Source organism: Schistocerca americana, chromosome 7 (genome assembly GCF_021461395.2).
Source record: "Schistocerca americana isolate TAMUIC-IGC-003095 chromosome 7, iqSchAmer2.1, whole genome shotgun sequence".
NCBI lineage: Eukaryota > Metazoa > Arthropoda > Insecta > Orthoptera > Acrididae > Schistocerca > Schistocerca americana.
In genome coordinates, this window is record NC_060125.1 from 391,270,722 (window position 1) to 391,290,310 (window position 19,589).

The window sequence follows — 19,589 nt, forward strand, 5'->3', positions numbered from 1 at the left end:
ACACGTGCCGGATACACTGCGTGCGACCTTGTTGTTGTCGAATAACGATGCTTTGGAATGGTGGCGGTGTTATCAAAACAGTTCATAATGTCTCTGACGTCAAGGCCGCCATCGTGGATAATGGTATTTTGGAATGGGACCGGCCTTGTTACAATACTTATGGTTAGAGTCGGTGGCGACCCTAATCTTCTCACGTCAATGTCATAAGCAATAAGTATTTCCATTCCAAATAATAACGTAATAGCCCGTAGTGACAGGTTAGTTACACCAGTACCTTACATTCGTTTACGAACAGGGTCGATTTTAACTCCCTACACCAAGTGTCTGTCCTCTGCAGGTCTTTCTGCATTTCGTTACAATTTTCTAGCGTTGCGACTTCTTTGTATACAACAACATCATCTGCGAAAAGTCTCATCCAACGAAGCTACAAAGCGTTGAAGTTATACGCGCCGGCCCCTTATATGTACGTATACACAGGATGATTCCGTGAAGTTACAATCATTCAGGGGCTATGGAGAAATATAAATTTATCAATTTGAGGTAAGGAATCTGGTGTGGAAGCGACTGAGTCTGTAGTTATAATCGAAAATCGTTCTGATACCTCGGGCAGTGGAATACGTGTACCGATACTGTTGTTGCTAAGATTTTAGGGTAGGAAATTTTCAAAGGAAGTAGTATGGAGCAAAACAAGAAGAAATGTCCAGTTCGCATGAGTTATAAGATGCATAGCTGAGGAACTACGACCACTTGTTCATCTTCACTACTGTGAAACACATCTCTGTTGAACAATTGCTCATAACTCTCACGGTATGCACTTTACGGCCCTTGTTTACTTGACTTTTTATATTTTGGTCCATATTACCGCCTCCGTAAGTTGCGTATGCTCAGTGTTAGCAACAACAGTACCAGCACATGAATTCAACTTTCAGAGGTATCAGAACGATTGTTCCTTTTAACATTCGACTCGTTTGTTTGCCTCAAATTAATACATTTATACCTCTCTATCAGCCCTAAAATATTGCATCATCACCACGGTATCAGAACGATTGTTCCTTTTAACTTTCGACCCGTTTGTTTGCCTCGAATCTTATACTTCTCCATCAGCCCTGAAAGTTTGCAAAATCACCATGGAATCGCCCTGTATCTATAGGTACACAGGCGTCGTCCGTCTGCGAGTTCGGCGCTCCTTAGCGTGGTTTGATGACGTTTCCTGACACGGTTCCTATCCTCATTTTGTTCGGAAGGCACCTTCTACATCCTCGAAGTTTCTCGGTGTAGTTGTGAAACACCCTGCGTGTACTGTGAAAAATGGGCCTAACAGTCCCTTGGGGTACGCCCGAAGTCACTTTTATGTCTGAAGACTTCTACCCATTGAGAATGTCATGCTGTGTTTTGTTTGTTAGACACTGTTCAGTCCAATCACACAGTTGGTCTATGCTCGTATCTTGTTCATTAAGCGGCAGAGCACATTCTCCAGTTGGACAGAGATGGGAAGGTAATCGACCGTATCCTCTTTAATAGAGCCATTCCGGTATTTGATTTCACCGACCCAGGGAAACCTTGGGAAATACACACCTCGATGGACGAACGGGGAATCTGACCTTGTACTCCCGACTGAGTCCACTACGTCAGCAGGCCTAGTAAAAGTTGAAGAGGAGATATGCACTAATCATCGAAAAGATCTGGATCTATTATTAAGTGCACAGAGTTTCAGGACGGAAGTTACTCTTACATACGCTGCTGGTCATTGACATTGCAACACCATGCAGACAGAATGCAACAGATATCAATTTGGCATGAAGTGTACTTCATGCCTGGATGTACAAATGAACAGTATTTCGTGCAACAGCTCGAAGTAGTTGGGAGTAACTGCATTTACAGTCTATATGTTGCTCTTTCCGCTTTGACCCGCACGATTGTTGTGGTTTGGTTTTTAATTTGCCGCGGGTCAACTACATCACTTTTCTGTTTCACTCCGGACTGCAACGATTGTGCGAGTTCACGGTTTTGCCAGCTTTTTTATTCCATTTTGTGACTACCGGAGGGCAACATATCGCTTAAAACTTAAACAAGACAGAGGCATGCGTCTCCGAGGTAAATACAACATATTTTCGCATATTTCGTTAGTTTAAGGAAATTCCTGCATAATTTTAGGCTGGTAAGGTTTTACTTAACATATATAAGATATTTCAGCAAATGCATGAAGTGCCATTTGGGTGTTACACTTGTCTGTACTTTGAGTAGCACGATCATGCTAGAGATATATTGAATAAACGGTCACCATGATAATTTTTTTCAGTTTTTTTACCCGATTCTACAGATTATAATGAATGGAAATTGGTACATTTCAGATAACGGTTAAAACATTCTTTCAGGGCGGAAAGAATTAAGGAAGAATTATACAACGGGTTTCTCATTCGTAAGCTGTATTTGGATATTGTTCATGAGAAGATCGCGTTACGCTTCGTGTAAGACAGAGGGACGTGTAAGAGCACATGTCAGGATTCAACAACAGTAGGATCGTGGCCTATTGAAACAGCAGTTTATTTTTCTTTTGCAGTATTGCTGCTCGCGTTGTTCGAGGCCAAAACTGTAAATGTAATTTCCAAGATATTTGTTCGAGAAGGCCATACCCACCGTCATGCAAGATCTCAACGGCTCCATGTGACCAGCGCCCGACAGGACAGGTATACTGTTCGCTCGGCCGTGAAGGATCGAACAGACTTGTCACGCACGTAGTGCCATGAAATGGGCGCGTCAACAGTTTTTCCCAAGTAATCTATGAAAATTATTCTTGGGAATACCAAAAAATAGTGCCCCTCACCTTACCAGCTGACAAAATAGTCTTTGCATTCTTCCGTGCACTTTCATCAACCTTCGTCCACTGTTTTGACTGCCGTTTTGACTCTGATGTACAATGATTCATCAAGGTTTTATGAATTCACTAATCCGTGCAAAAAGCCTTGCGGTTTAAGATTGCCAGACATTGTGTTGAAATGTCGTGTCGGATGCGCTTTTCGTCGATTGTGAGCAATCGCGGCACCCAACTCGCACGCAACTTCTTCACTGTCAATTCTCCGTGCAGGATGTTATGCACTCGCTCAGTTGAGTTGCCTACAGTCTCAGCAATCCCACGAATTTTTGTCTGACGGTCTTGCATTGTCATGTCATGGATTTTGTCAGTTCTTTTCTTCCTGTGGCCTCAATTGGACGGATAAAGCGTGCTTCGTCTTTGGTGCTTGCTCACCCATGTTTAAGTTCATTAGCCCAAAAATAAATGGTCTCCAATGATGGTGCCGTGTGCTCGCACATTTTGTTTCGATTTGTATGGCTGTCCAGCCCTTCAAATGAAATGTTTAATAACAGCATGCAACTCTGTTTCCTCCTCTTCACCAATACAGACCAGTTCAGACGGCTGTACATTGTTGAAATTATTTATAGGATTCTTGGGACAATCAGTCTTACAAATTGTGATGGAGGAACAAAAATGTTCCAGTCTTTCGTGGAAATTTCCTACACTTATCAAACTACCCTCGTGGCCGTGTTTGGGGGCTCTAATGAGGACAAATGATATCATATTGTATTCACCGTCGTCTCATAAGCTCGGGTATGGTTCGATGGCGTTCCGCTGGGGACACAACACAATGTCCTCTAGTTCACATTGCCGATAATTTGGACAGCAGCTGCTGTATTTGTGCCTTCTTGAGGCTGGTTGCTCTGCCCTAGCTTCCAAATCTCATTCAACAAGACAGCACGAGACACCAAGTTTCAGTACCGTCCTGACCTACCTCGATACAGAGCGAATTCGACTGTTGCCTCGGGCAGCACGCTCTCCATATCTCTCACCCTGTGAAACCATTTCATAGTGGGTGACGGGGAGGATGGTATTCTACCACTCGCCACCTACTACAATTGATGAGTTCCAGCATAGAGCTGAAGCAACATGCAATAATGTAATTATACGTCATCCAACCTCAGTTTGACTCGTTACACAGACAGATTAGAGCCATTTTTGTTCCCCGAGGTGGCAGCTCCGTGCACTAAATTTCGCGCCATACACACCTTAAAATCAACCATAAATTTAGTCATGTATTCTTCCTACTACACGCACAGCAAACAGAATTGCGTTATTTGCTGTCATTTCCAGTATTGCAGTTTTAAACAATTTACTTGAGTATGTTGTACCAGAACGTTTTGGTGGTAAAAAAGAAACAGTGCGATTTAACTCCATGTCGACATGGCAGTATCATATACGGAAGCTTAAATTGGTCAGGCACAGGTACTTAAAGTGACTGTGTCGTTTTTAAAAGAACTATCTCGGCATTTTCCTTCGGCTTGCAAGGGGTCCATTGTTCTACAATTAGGCAAGAGCCTATAAATACCTCTGATGCTCTGGTTTCGCACCAAAAGAAACTCAGTGACAATTCGCTGCTTCGAACGTACCTCCGTTACAGACGCCGTTTTGAAGCCTAAGTGTAGCGCCAGCACCTATGGGAGCTTCATGAAGCTGTAGGGGCTGAAGGGGGAATATTCCACGACGTCACACAATAAAGTCCGCATTTTAAACCGAAACTGGACGACAAAAATAATATGTTGCGTTACCTATAACACCAGTCGTATAGCAGAAACCAGCAATTTAGCGGTCCTGATCAGCTCTGCTGCAAATTGGTCAAAATGCTTTATTCTGTTTTATAATTTTAATTTCATTTTACAGTCCAGTAAAAAGTGGCGAGACTGATCCGCATTTCAGTTCGCGAACACCATGTATACCATTGTTCAGGTGTCTCGGAATTGTAACTCTCTACACAAATCCCACCGTGGGATTTGTTGTTTACGGTATTGACTCACTGAGAAGAAACTACATCACACATTCAGAGAACATTAGATGGAAAAACGATATGCACTGGGAGAAAACTTTCTTAACCACACATTACTAAGCCCTCATAAAATCTACGATTGCAGTAGGATATGAAACAGGATATTTTGTACTTAATTTGGTATGTACCATATCACTGGAGATCTAATAATTGTCGTTCATTAATGCATAACCTGTACCTTGTGACTTCCTTTGAATAAAATGTGGAGTAGTAAACCTTACAATGGTTTAGCAACAACAAAATTTTTCCCCCTTTAGAGTTATAGCTTTAAACATTGTATAGAAAGATGTGCACCATTCAGCAGATTTTATTTTCAGTACACTTCAAGTAGAACTGAAAAAAACTGAGTGAGGAACAGCAAGTCTTCAAATTCAAATTAAAATGTTTCTATATGACACTCCTTGTGTTCTGTACAGGAGTTCTCGCAGTAGTTGAGAACCTTCCTCTAACTTTCTAATCAGCATTCCGTAAACCATATATTGACTTGTGCCATGACAAAAAGGCTTTGGCTCGCGTAACTGAAGGAACTAACAAACAGAGATACTGGACCCATTAGGGAAATTTTCACTGCTAATTTAAAAGGCAGATTATCCTTGTAAGCTGTGTGTTATGTCATCTCATTTGTTAATTTATATACTAAACCATATATTGACTTGTGCCATGACAAAAAGGCTTTGGCTCGCGTAGCTGAAGGAACCTAACAAATAGAGAGGTACCGGACCCAAAAGGGAAATTTTCTCCGCTAATTTAAAAGGCAGATTGTCCTTGTAAGCTGTGTGTTATGTCATCTCATTTGGTAATTCATATACTCTCCAGTGTTTCCAATGCAGGAACGTTAGTACTCCAATAAGGAAATGGAATCTAAAGCCGTCCAGAAGAAAGATGGTTCAAACGGCTCTGAGCACTGTGGGACTTGACTTCTGAGGTCATCAGTCCCCTAGAACTTAGAACTACTTAAACCTAACTAACTTAAGGACATCACACACATCCATGCCCGAGGCAGGATTCGAACCTGCGACCGTAGCGGTTGTGCGGTTCCAGACTGTAGCGCCTAGAACCGTTCGGACACTCCGGCCGGGCCAGAAGAAAGAAAAGAAGAAATATGGCGGATAGCGGAGATATAGTAGCAGTGTTTATAATCTGCCTGATATGTTATCTATGTTGACGCCAATCGCTCACTTGAGTTCAGTTTTGCATCCTGCACGCTCAGCATCATTTAAATTCCTTCACTATCTCAAGAGCCGCGCGCCTGCGCAGCAGCGGGAGCTGCCTCACCTTATGACGCTGAAACAGCGTTGCGTGGCAAAGACGTAGTGACCGCCGGCCGTCTCAGAGGGGAAGCCACAAACGGGGGCAGGCGAACCCGCGTGTCGGCCTGACGAGGCGGATCAGCTGGTCGGCATGCCTTGCCGACCGCCAGCTGCGTGCCGAGCTAAACACAGCCAGCTGTCTGGGCTGCCCTCAAACAGCTGGCACGTTGTTTATGCGTACTTCGCTTTCGGCCAATCACCGAGCTGTAACACTCCTCGTCTGAAAACTTTCCAGGCAGCTGTCTCAGTTTCACGTTCCACGAATCATTTTGCACGATAAATCGTAAATTAACTTTGACACCGCAAATTAATTTGTATTTATGATTGGGTGGTGAATACGTCTGAAGGGGGAGAATGTCTTCAGCTCGCGCCTCGTATTACCTCATACCCGCCACCTTTACACATTACAATCATAGAAATTCTTCTACGGATTGGGAGTCGTGAGCGAGAAACTTTCTCAGTTTCTTTTCAAATTTTATTTTTCTGTCTGTCAGACGTTTTATATCACTGGTTAAGTGACCAAAAATTTTTGTTACAGCACTGTGCCCCCTTTTTATGCTAAAGACATCCTCAATGTGGAGCAATGAATGTCATTTTTCCTTCTGGTATTGTAATGGTGTAATCATTGATCCTTTTGAACTGTACTTGATTATTTACAAAAAACTTCATTTTGGTTCCTGTTTCACTGATTTCTAGGAAATCACATTATGGAACTTGCCGTGTTCTCCTAGTCAGTGCCCAAAAGTAATGAGTAGGCGTTTGCTGTGATCTTGGTCGTAGGCTGCTGAAGCCCGTGCCGTGAATTTGTCTCCTTACAATGTGACAGAAATGGCTTCATCAAGCCTCACTTTCTTCAGGAGTACGGCGTGACTTCCGTTCGTCAGACACTGGCAGTCAACACTTCCAGCGCCGGCCGCTGTGGCCGAGCGGTTCTAGGCGCTCCAGTCCGGAACCGCGCTGCTGCTACGGTCGCAGGTTCGAGTCCTGCCTCGGGCATGGATGTGTGTGATGTCCTTAGGTTAGTTAGGTTTAAGTAGTTCTAAGTCTAGGGGACTAATGACCTCTGATGTTAAGTCCCATAGTGGTTAGAACCATTTGAACCATCACTTCCAGCGGTTTATGTGTGTTGAAACATTCTCTCTGCGATATCCAAGATCCACTCTGGACACTGGTACCTCTGAAACGCGAATACATGTTTGACCTCCGGTAATTTTTGAGCCATGCGCCTTGCACCGATTATCATCTCACGTACAAGTCATTCAATTCGCCGCGTGCTGCTATGTTCACTAACTACTTGTCTGTAAGAGACTGCCCTCACGCCAATGCCGTATGTAACCCAAACCTTCGGTCTTTGGGTTGGGTGATTACGTGATGATGTTACAGTATTTAGGGGATGATAGACAAGGGTAAATGTCCCAATGTGAGGTAAGGGAGCCTAGTCCGGAAATGACCGAACCGAAAAGTATAAGCGAAAATCCTCTGAAGTTCCTCGTTATCCTCAGCAGCGCTCGAACGGAGGCCCCAGCTTCCGACCACAGATCATTAAGTACGTAATTCCTACTGAATGCTGTCCAATACCCTCAGATAATTTCCCTCATTATACAAGCTGTTACATTCACAAAAGCCGTTCAAAATGGGGTCCTCCAGCGTCAATACAGGAGTGGAATTGTCGCCCGAAGTTCTGTCGTACCCGTGTTGAGGTCCCCAGTGTAGTTTGAACAGACAGAGAGAACTCTTGCCAGGAGATCCTCTACAGTCTTGACAGGCGTCTCTTACACAACACCTTCTACATGGTCCCACAAGTAGAAGTCAAGTGGGGTGGTGGGATGGCATCAGTGAACGTGCTGGTCAAGAAACAGGACCTCCTCCTCCTATCCACTTTTCGAGGAATGCGCAGGTGTTGACTTGTCTGATTCAGGTGTTGACGAAACTTCCGTCCAAAGTGAGGTTGGGCACCAAGATGTTGGAACCACATCCGTTGAGGAGTAACAGGTGGAGTATGTTCCAGAAACCTGGGTAGAATGTCTCTGATAAACACTGCACACTACCGTATTTAAGTGCGGAGGAAGAAGAAAAAGGGGCTAATACATAATCACTGACTATGACTGCCCACTTGCTGACTGGTAATCTAAGTTGATGACTCTGTGCGGCTATAGAGTGGGAATTTTCATTTAACCAAACATGATTACTGCGACCATTTAGCATTTCGTCTCTTTTGAAACAGGCTTCATCCGTGAAAAGTACATGCACAGGAAAGTGAGGTCTATGGCGATACAAGTACTATTGGCTGAACATGACACGAGGTCCGAAGACAGCAGGAATAAAAGCTTGCATTTTCTGTGAATGGTAAGAGTGTAGCTACATTTTCCGTAATACTCGACACATCCATTTCACGGGCAGTTGATTGAGTGCTGATAGCATACGTCTCATTCACTCGAGAAAACACTGCATATCCTAAGTCTGAAGTCCGTGTAGTTCGTCGTCCTCCTTGATCGTTACTTTTTTTTTCTTTTTGTTGAGTCATCAGTCGTCTGACTGGTTTGATGCGGCCCGCCTTAAATTACTCTCTTATGCCTGCCTCTTCATCTTAGAGTCGCACTTGCAATCTACGTCCTCAATTATTTGGTAGGTATATTCCAGTCTCTGTCTGCCTCTACAGTTTTTACCCTCTACAACTCCCTCTTGTACCATGGAAGTCATTCCCTGATGTCTTAACAAATGTCCTAGAATCCCGTCCCTTCTCCTTGCAAGTGTTTTCTATATATACCCTTCCTCTCCGATTCTGCGCAGAGCTTGCTCATCCCTTACCTTATCAGTCCACCTAATTTTCAACTTTCGTCTGTAGCATTACATTTCAAATGCTTCGATTCTCTTCAGTTACGATTTTCCCACAGTCCAAGTCTCACTACCACACAATGCTGTGCTCCAAACATACATTCTCAAAAATTTCGTCCTCAAGTTAAGGCCTATGTTTGCTACTAGTAGACTTCTCTTCACCAGGAATTCCCTTTTTGCCAGTGCTAGTTCGCTTTTGATGTCATCCATGCTCCGTCCGTCATAAGTTATTTTGATGCCTAGGTAGGAGAATTCCACAACTTTCTCTACTTCATGACCATTAATTCTAATGTTAAGTTTTTCGCTGTTCTCGTTTCTGAAACTTCTCATTACTTCGGTCTTTCTTTGATTTATTCTCAGTCCATATTCTGCACTGATTAGACTATTTATTCCATTCAGGAGATCATATAATTCTTATTCACTTTCACTCAGGATAGCAATGTCTTTCGCGAATCGTATCGTTGATACGCTTTCGCCTTGAGGTTCAATCCCACTCCTGAACCTTCCTTTTATTTCCAGCATTACTTCTTCGATGTACAGACTGAAAAGTAGGGGCGAAAGACTACATCCTTATCTTACACCCTTTTTAATCCGAGCACTTCGTTCTTGGTCGTCCACTCTTATTCGCTCTTGGTTCTTACACGTATTGTATATTGCCCATCTCTCCCTGTAGCTTACCCTATTTTTCTTAGAATTTCGAACATCTTGTACCATTTTACATTGTCGAACGCTTTTTCCAAATCGACAAATTTCTATGAACGTGTCTTGATTTTTCTTTAGCCTTGCTTCCATTATCAGTCACAGTGTCAGAATTGTCTCTCTGCCGCCTTTACCTTTCCTAAAGCCAAACTGATAATCATCTAATGCATCCTCAGTTTTCTTTTCTATTGTTCTGTATATTATTCTTGTCAAAAACTTGGATGCATGAGCTATTAATTTGCTTATACGATAATTCTCGCACTTGTCAGCTCTTGCGGTCGAAGCTGTGGGGATGTTTTTTTTTCCGAAAGTCGGATGGAATGTCGTCAGACTCATTCATTCTATACACCAATGTGAAGAGTCGTTTTGTTGCCTCTTCCCTCAGTGATTTTACAAATTATGATGTTACGTTATCCACCCATTCTGCCTTATTTGATCTTCAGTCCTCCAAAGCTCTTTTAAATTCCGATTCTAATACTGGATCCCCTATTTCTTCTAAATCGACTCCTGTTTCTTCTTCTGTCACATCATACAAATCTAGAGACCTTCAAAGTACTCTTTCCATATATTCGCTCCCTCCTCTGCATTTAAAAGTGGATTTCCCGCTGCACACTTCGCGTTACCATCCTTGCTTTTAATTTCACCGAAGGTTGTTTTGACTTTCCCGTATGTTGAGTCAGTCCTTCCCACAATCGTTTCTTTTTCGAATTCTTCACATTTCTCACGCAGCCATTTCGTCTTAGGTTCCCTGCACCCTATTTATTTCACTCCTCAGTGACTTCTGTTTCTGTATTCCTGCTTTTCCTGAACATTTTTGTGCTTCCTTCTTTCATCGATCAACTGAAGTATTTCTTATGTTACCCTGGTTTCTTCGCAGTTACTTTCTTTGTACCTTATTTTTCTTTCCAGCTTCTGTGATTGCCCTTTTTAGAGATGTCCATTCAGCTTCAACTGTATTACCTACTGAGATATTCCTTATTGCTGTATCTATAGGCTTCGAGAACTTCAAGCATATCTCGTCATTCCTTCGTACTTCTGTATCCAATTTTTTGTGTATTGATTCTTCCTGACTAATCTCTCACACTTCAGCATACTCTTCATCACTACTACATTGTGATCTGAGTCTATATCTGGTCCCGGGTATGACTTACAATCCAATATCTGATTTCGGAATCTCTGTCTGACCATGATGTATCGTAACTGCAATCTTCCCGTATCACCCGTCCTTTTCCAAGTATTCCTCCTCCTCTTCTGATTCTTGAACAGAGTATTCTCTATTACTAGCTGAAATTTATTGCAGAACTCAATGAGTCTCTCCTCTCTCATTGTCGTTGTATTGTGGTACAAATTTCCCCGTTTCTCTAATTTTTGGAACATATATCTGGAAACATGGTGTGAACCGGATGTCTTCTACGCGGATATTTGGTCCTGTATAACAATTCCACTTCTCTGCTTCTTTCATTTGCTTGCCTTTACAGGAAAATCATCTCCGGAAGTTCCGTCACCGGATACAACTCCATTTGGGAGGGGCTGGTCGATGTTAGTACCTCAGCTTGTTAACATAGACTACAGTCCCCTACAGTATAGACATTGTGCAGCAGGACTGTTCATGTCAGTACATAGTACGCCATCTGCATTGGATTAATGGAGTTTTTATCCCAACCTCTACACCTAAGAGCTGTTCGGGATTGCCTGCACTACAGCCTTGGCAACAGTCCCGGTAAACGTATTCCGTCAGATGTATCTAAGTGATTTTCTCTAATAACTTTCGATTCGGTCTTTTCTAGACCAGAGTCCCTTACATCAAACTGATATATTTACCTTTTTCCATCATCCTTGAAAGTTTATCATACCATCAGTGAATCACCTACACACAGCACATATTCAAATGAGAGATTCATTCACGATGCTTTTGGCTACCCGGTTTTATTGAGGTTTTTCATACTGTGTGACGTATTTTGCAATGCTGTAGTGACAGCTGTCTCCTAGGACTGTCTGTAGCTGGTGCGCAGATACTCACAGCCCCGGTATTTCTTCACATGCTGTGAGAAAATGTCCTGTGCTGTAGGCCGTGCGTGGATGAGCACTGTCAGGATTCCGCCTACTTGTAATGGGTACTCAGCCTTTTCCTTGAATGTTCCGTTGTAGTTCACGGAGTAGCGCTGTATTCAGGAAGTGGCCGGTGTTCTCAGTAATCTTAATTCGACATGATACTGCGCTACCATGCCTGTTCCACAAGGTCACTGTTGATGATGGTCGGCAGCACGTTGCTGTCTTCGACATCTTGAAGACTACGGGAAACCTGCCTGCTATACGAGGCGTCAGCTTGCCCCTGTAATGGACGGAGCTGGCAATGAATTTCGATCGCTTTCACTTGTATGCACATGTACGCAGCAACTTCACCACAGACCTAGTTTCGAACTTATCAGAAATAATAATTGCAACTGGCCAGCTGTCATATCTTCATCGAACTGAACTGACAAGTATGTAAATATTTGTGAGTATGAATTTCTTTTCTCCTTAAACTTCAGTGCAACGACATGTTCAGTATCCTCGTAAATGCGATCCATGGATGCATAAAATGACTACTTCTGTTTCGACCTTACGGCTTTCACAATGTGTGCCCAGTTATATTTTAGGGTACCCAGTATTTCCTTTCTTCTGTCACTATGACTAGGCCGTAGTATCTCTCACTGCAACAACTGACTCAGCGATCTTAGCTGGACGGCTGTGGGTGACAAAGCAGTTCACAGGCGGGACATGCTAAAGGACCTTGACATTCCCACAGTGGTTGTTGTCATTTTCACTGAACGTAGCCACTGTTTGTGTATGTGTGATGTTCATTCTCAATGAAGAGTCATTCTTTCCACGTTTATGCGTGTGAAAATATTTCCACATTTGCGGGATATTCCGTCGCTACTTGTAGGTGCATAGACATAAGAAAAACTGCAATACACAGTATTTATGTTCCACAATAATATTATTTAATAGTTCGTTGTAAATCAGCTCTCGATCTTCTCGGCCGCTCTCAGACAAATTAAAACTATACAGCTGCTGCACTCAACTATAGCCAGAGTTTATATCAGTACAAAGATTGTTTTTCCATGTGTATGTTACCATGTATATATTACGTCTGCACAAAAACACAAGCATAATGAATATATATTACTCTACACTCAAAGATTTAAAGTATAAGAAGGTACAGACCAGACATGGTACACGAGTGAGTCTTAGCACTGACTACTAAGTAATATGGACAAAGTAAGTGGTGAATGTCACGAACAGGGAAAAAGAATGGGACAGAGGGGAGAAATGACTCAGTGTAATGTGAATGGGGAACAGCTATACTATTTACGGCAGGCATATTATCTTATGTCGCAAAAAAAAATATTGCTTATTCGAGGCATGTTGCCGCGGGATGGTATGTCCGCAACAGTTTAGTAGTGAGAAAACTGGATAATTTTTTATTTCGCGCTAAGTATGATGACTTGTCGGATGATGTGCGATATGATGCTGTGTAATGTTTGTTTAATGCATTACTGTGGATTTGGTACCAAAGGTTACACTAATAATGTAATTTGTAAAGCTGTAACTGTTTTATGTATTTCGGCTTATTTTATTTTTAGACAGTATGTGGCTAACATGTAATAATGAGCAGCATATTTTGAGTTTTAGCATTGACTCCCAGAATGCAAGGTAGTAATGGCTGATACTATAACCTGCTACAAAAATACAGCGTAGAATACCGAGGGCCGCGGAATGTCATTGTCTCCTGGCTTTGTATGTTGCATTTGGACGCTAAGTTATTTTGTAAAAAAAAAAAGTTAAATTTCTAGTAATGTAATATTTATATTTTCATTTGGATGCTATAATATTTTGTAAAAAAAGAATTGTCAACGTTTTCTATAACGTAAATTTGATATTTCTTTACTTCTAAGAATTTTATCAATAAATTACAATGGTTGCGGCAGCACCACTGACAGCTAACACGCAGCCATATATGCATGCGAGTATGTATGAGGACGATACCTGTGAAGATGTCCCGTTGTCTGCTGTATGTAACATTTGCCAGTCTGGTTGTGTCACTCAGTTGCAAGTAATGTGAATGAGGGTACTTGTGCCCACTGTATACTTTGCTGTACAGAAGCTAATCTAGCCCTTTGACACCATACTGTGTGAGTAACTACGGTTAATAGCAAGGTATGTCTAAAACCAAATGACTACCAATAATATGGACATACATACTGTTTGAATACATTACTGTAAGACAAGTATTTTGCAATTTTAGATGAGTGGTTACAGAATGGATGTGTGAGCACGAAACCGGTAACCAATACAGCTGAATTTTATATGACTGATATCGAGACTGATGAAATAAAAAATTACGCAATTTCTTCAAAAAATATTAAATGATTGCTGCTGATTTCATAGCTCCTTTATTTTTACACCGAAGAGCCAAAGGAACTGGTACATCTGTGTAATATCGTGTAGGAACCCCCGTGAGCAAGCAGAAGTGCCGCAACACGACGTGGCATAGACTCGACTAATGCCTGAAGTAGTGCTGGAGGGAACTGACACCGTGAATCCTACAGGGCTGTCCATAAATCCGTAAGAGTAAGAGGCGGTGGAGATATCTTCTGAACAGCACGTTGCAAGGCATCCCAGATATATTCAATTATGTTCGTGCCTGGGGAGTTTGGTGAGCAGCGGAAGTGTTTACACTCAGAAGAGTGTTCCTGGAGCCACTCTGTAGCAATTTTGGACGTGTGGGATGTCGCATTGTTCTGCTGGAATTGCCCAAGTCCGTCGGAATGCACAATGGACTCGAATGGATGCAGGTGATCAGACAGGATGCTTACATTCGTGTCACCTTTCAGAGTCGTATCTAGACGTATCAGGAGTCCCATATCACTCCAACTGCACACTCTCCACACTATTACAGAGCTCCACCAGCTTGAAAGTCCCCTGCTGCATGCAGGGTCCATGGGTTCATGAGGTTGTCGTCACACCCGTACACGTCCTTCCGCTCGATACAATTTGAAACACGACTCGTCCGACCAGGCAATATGTTTCCAGTCATAAACAGTCCAAAATCGATGTTGACGAGCTCAGGCGAGGCGTAAAGCTTTGTGTCGTGCAGTAGTCAAGGGTACACTGCGGGGGCGCGATTACTTTCGTCCATTACCTGCACCTATCTGTGAACTCGTTGCAGCAGTGCAGCATATTGCCGGTAGGAAAACCGAGCAGAAAACTACCGTACTGCAACTCGAGCCAGTCTGCATACAACTAAACTATTCCAAGAATCGGGAAAAGGTCTTAATTTTGAATGAAATGTGGAAATACTGGCATAACTTTGGTATATTCTGAATCTTGATAATTTACACTTTGCCAAGCCCGTGCTAATCTTAACGCAGTCACGCACAAACCCTTTCATTCACGTTAGCAAGTTTATGGTAACATATATCCCGAAATCTAAACAGCTACTAAACACGGATTGTTCTTAAATGAAAATGCTCGCCATACTATTAAGTTTATCGGTGTCCAATGCACTCAAGGTTTTGGTCCTCTATCTGCTCAATATGCAACGAGAAATTAGTCTTTTCTCATACCAAAATTACTTTAAAAAACCTGTACTTTCTAAAACAAGATCGGAATAAATATGCTTTCACTTGAAAACCCTTTTGAATCATGTAGCACAACTAAAACCGGCAAATTATAACTTCCTGCTATCTCATACTACACACGACCGTACCATTGAAAGGCTGGACTCTGACTCCGTTATACTGCTGCAAGCATTCTATATCTCCAAGAGAGAAGACACGCGAAGAATACTCCGTTCTGATTGGTCAGTTTTCTTTAAGGCCAATAGAAAAATATTATTCTCCCGCGTTAGTCCGAGCTTTTCATGACTAACCAATCAACAAATAACACACTTTCGAACTGTACTTTTTCCGGAAATAAATATTTAATAGTCTGATATTTTGTTTATACTTAACGTTATTAAATATTTTCGTTTGCAATCGAATTAGCTTTCCTTTTACCATAAACTTACTTAACATATTATGATACAAAATTCCCCGTCGTCTGCATTCACTCTGTCTTAAAACTTTCTCACACTAGTTCGTACAGCGTCCATCAGTAGAACAACGATCTACATATTTACTTTAGATCACGTTCACGCATCATTCACGCTACTAAAAGCATATAAAAAACTGTGCAGACATAAAGAAACAAAAAAGCGCTCAAGAAATAAACAGAACAATTCACAAAAACATTCTTTTGACCTGTTTCTTGAATGTGTCTATGTACTGCTGGACTCCGTTGGTCAAAATTCTTAACTACATTATAGTTTTTTCTGTTTAGTCCTGTCCCCTACTGTCCTCTAGCAGATGAAACTTAGAACTACATACTCGACTGAACCCGCTTCAGACCATCCGTCGAAGTGCATGCATGAGGCATTCTTCCAATGCACAGGCTCCAGACAGGAGCGATATAAGGCGCCACACATCAACGCTAGTGGGCCTTCCGCTCTGAAAGCCCGTATCAATGATGTTTCGTTGAATGGCTGGCACTATGACTCTTACTGATAGCCCAGCATTGAAATCTGCAGCAATTTGCGGGAGGGTTGTACTTCTGTCACGTTGAACGAATCTCTTCAGTCGTCGCTGACCCCGTTCTTGCACGATCTTTTTCTGGTCGCAGCGATGTCGTAGATTGGATGTTTTACCGAATTCCTGATATTCACGGTAGATTCGTGAAATGGTCGTATGGGAAAATCCCCACCTCATCGCTACCTCGGAGATGTTGTGTCCCATCACTCGTGCGCTGACTGTAACACTACGTTCAAGCTCACTTAAATCTTGATGCAATTGTATCAGCAGTAACCGGTGTAACAACTGCGCCACACACTTGTGTTACATAGGCATTGCAGACCGCAGCCCTGTATTCTGCCTATTTAGTTATTCCAGTATTTGAATACTCATGCCTATACCAGTTTCTTTGACGCTTCAGTGTGTATAGATACATTGCTAGAAACAAAATGCAACACTCTCAAAGACTGTGTTCACTGCCAGAGAGTTTGTAGTTGGTTCAAATGGCTCTGAGCGCTATGGGACTTAACATCTGTGGTCATCAGTCCCCTAGAACTTAGAACTACTTAAACCTAGCTAACGTAAGGACATCACACACATCCATGCCCGAAGCAGGATTTGAACCTGCGACCGTAGCAGTCGCGGGAGTTTGTAGTGTTATTGTTTCATTTTCCACAGTCATAGGTTATCAGATGGCGCTCAGGAGGCCTATATGTGCACCCTCTGTTGTGACTCTGCAGGCAGTAGTTGTGCTGAGTTTACAGAACAGTGTTTGCAACATTCATTCTAGTGTACAACCAATACTCGCCGACTAATACGTACACGTGTCGGACAGCTTCATCCGTTTAAAAGGGGTTACATTGTGGACACACGGGAAGCTGAATAGACGTGTCTTCAGATTGCTACACATGGCGGGCACAACGTATCGGCAGTGTGTCGCTGCTTTCAGAAGTGGTCTGTGGAACGTCACCATACCTGTAGACTAAGTTCCGGACATTCGTTCAGGATGGAGGCACGTCCAGATGGACGCAATAGGCGAGAAGCGGTGGTCCACAGGATATCATCCAGGGACAAATCCCGACACATGCTGCACCTGCTATGTCACCAGGCACCAATGGGAACCGTCTGCTTGCAGCAGCATTAAGATCACGTGTGTCAGGCTGCCGCTGACACACGGCTGGCTACTCTGGTGTCGTGAAAGAGTCGACTGGAGAGTGGAATGACACTCTGTTGTCTTCAGTATTGAGAGTAGATTCTGTCTGTATGCAAGTGATGGACATAAATATCTGTGGCGTAGACCTGGTGGGTGGCCTATCCCGCAATGCACTCGCTCGCGAAACACAGTCCCCACCACAGACTTTATAGTGAGGGGCGGCCAACAGTTAACAACTCGCGGTCACATTTAGAGTTGCTGCAGGGTCAACTAACCATGCCTGCTACATTGCACAGCCTGTCATCCCTACGCTACTGTCATTTCTTCGACTGGAAGGTGATGGGCTTTTCCAGCAGGAAAATGCACATCTATATACGGCTGTTGCCACGTAACATGCTTTTTGTGCTGTAAAGCTGCTCTGGATAGCAAGATAACCAGATTTCTCGCCAGTTGCACATGTGTGCGGGGATGATGAAGAGGGAGTGTACACTTTCTCCAGGACCCGCAAGAACCATTGCTGAACTGCAACAAAAGGCACAATATGCTTGGGACAATATATCGCAGGATGTAATATGGCCTGCCCGACTGCTACGGTCGCAGGTTCGAATCCTGCCTCAGGCATGGATGTGTGTGATGTCCTTAGGTTAGTTAGGTTTAAGTAGTTCTAAGTCTATGGGACTGATGACCTCAGATGTTAAGTACCATAGTCCTCAGAGCCATTTGAACCATTTTTTATAATATGGCACCTTAATGATTGTTTTCATGCGAAAATACACCCCTACGTTGCGGCAGATTGTGGTACACAGTGTGCTGATGAGACTTTTCGGGCCGGCCGGAGTGACTTAGCGGTTCTAGGCGCTTCAGCCTGGAACCGCGCGACCGCTACGGTCGCAGGTTCGAATCCTGCCTCGGGCATGGATGTGTGTGATGTCCTTAGGTTAGTTAGGTTTAAGTAGTTCTAAGTTCTAGGGGACTGATGACCATAGATGTTAAGTCCCATAGCGCTCAGAGCCATTTGAACCATTTGCCATCCTGGAAAGGGAAACCGCTAATTGCTTTCAGTGTTAAAAAGCGACTGTTTATAATCCCATGCTGTCGTACTTGTGTGTCAGGAATTATTTTCCAAGAATCACCAGTCAGAAATGAGAAGGACTTCAGTTATATGTGAACAGACTATAAGTGGTTCAAATGGCTCTGAGCACTATGGGACAACATCTGAGGTCGTTCCAGACTGAAGCGCCTAGAGCCGCTCGGCCATAACGGCCTGCTGAACAGACTACAGCCAGAGACATCATCAAATGAAATATTCTTGGTCTTTCTGTGGCATCAGATTCGAGTAAGAAGTCGAGATTTCGACGACTTGTTCCACCGTCAACGTCAGGCGTAACTGACTGCGGTGCTTGCCAACGTGGTTAAAGAAGGATGAGTGTGGTCTAACTTCCCATCAGCAGAGGCAGAGCACAGTCTCAGATTACGGACAGGGAGAGAACGAAATTGGACTCGTCCTTTTCAAAAGAATCACAACAGCATTCACCTTCATCAACGTAGAGAAACCGTGGATGACTTAAATCTGAATCTCTGCAAAGTAATTCTGGCGGGACGAGGTATATTACATAAACATAGCAAAAACAGCGTAGATTAAAAAATTACAAAGATTTTGTTAGGACAAGAGAAATAATAGAATTTCCTGGTGGAATGTCTAATGGCGAAGGTAAATGTATTGGGTTCTTTCCAGAACGTGTGTGGTGCAAAGCAATTAGGCAAAACAAATTCAGTGGAAAATGTCTTGCAGGCAAGTAGTGATAAAAACGGTTAAGTGCTTCGAGGAATGGCCATAACATTCAGTGTTTTTGCAAAGCTTTTGATAGTATGACTGGGTGTATGTGTAACGCCAATCACACGTTTTACGGTGCGCCCTTAAAGATTGAGCAGCAAGTTGTAAACAGCTCGCGACCTAATTGCCAGGCGGGAGCAATAGGCTCTGCCTTTTGGAGAGGAAAGTTTCAAGTTGCACATCTAACTCAGTCTCGTTCATGGGAGGTGATATACTTCGTCCGTACTTACAAAGGGTCCCAATTTATTAGGAGACTTAGGAAGATGGACAAGGGATTCCACACTAATAAAA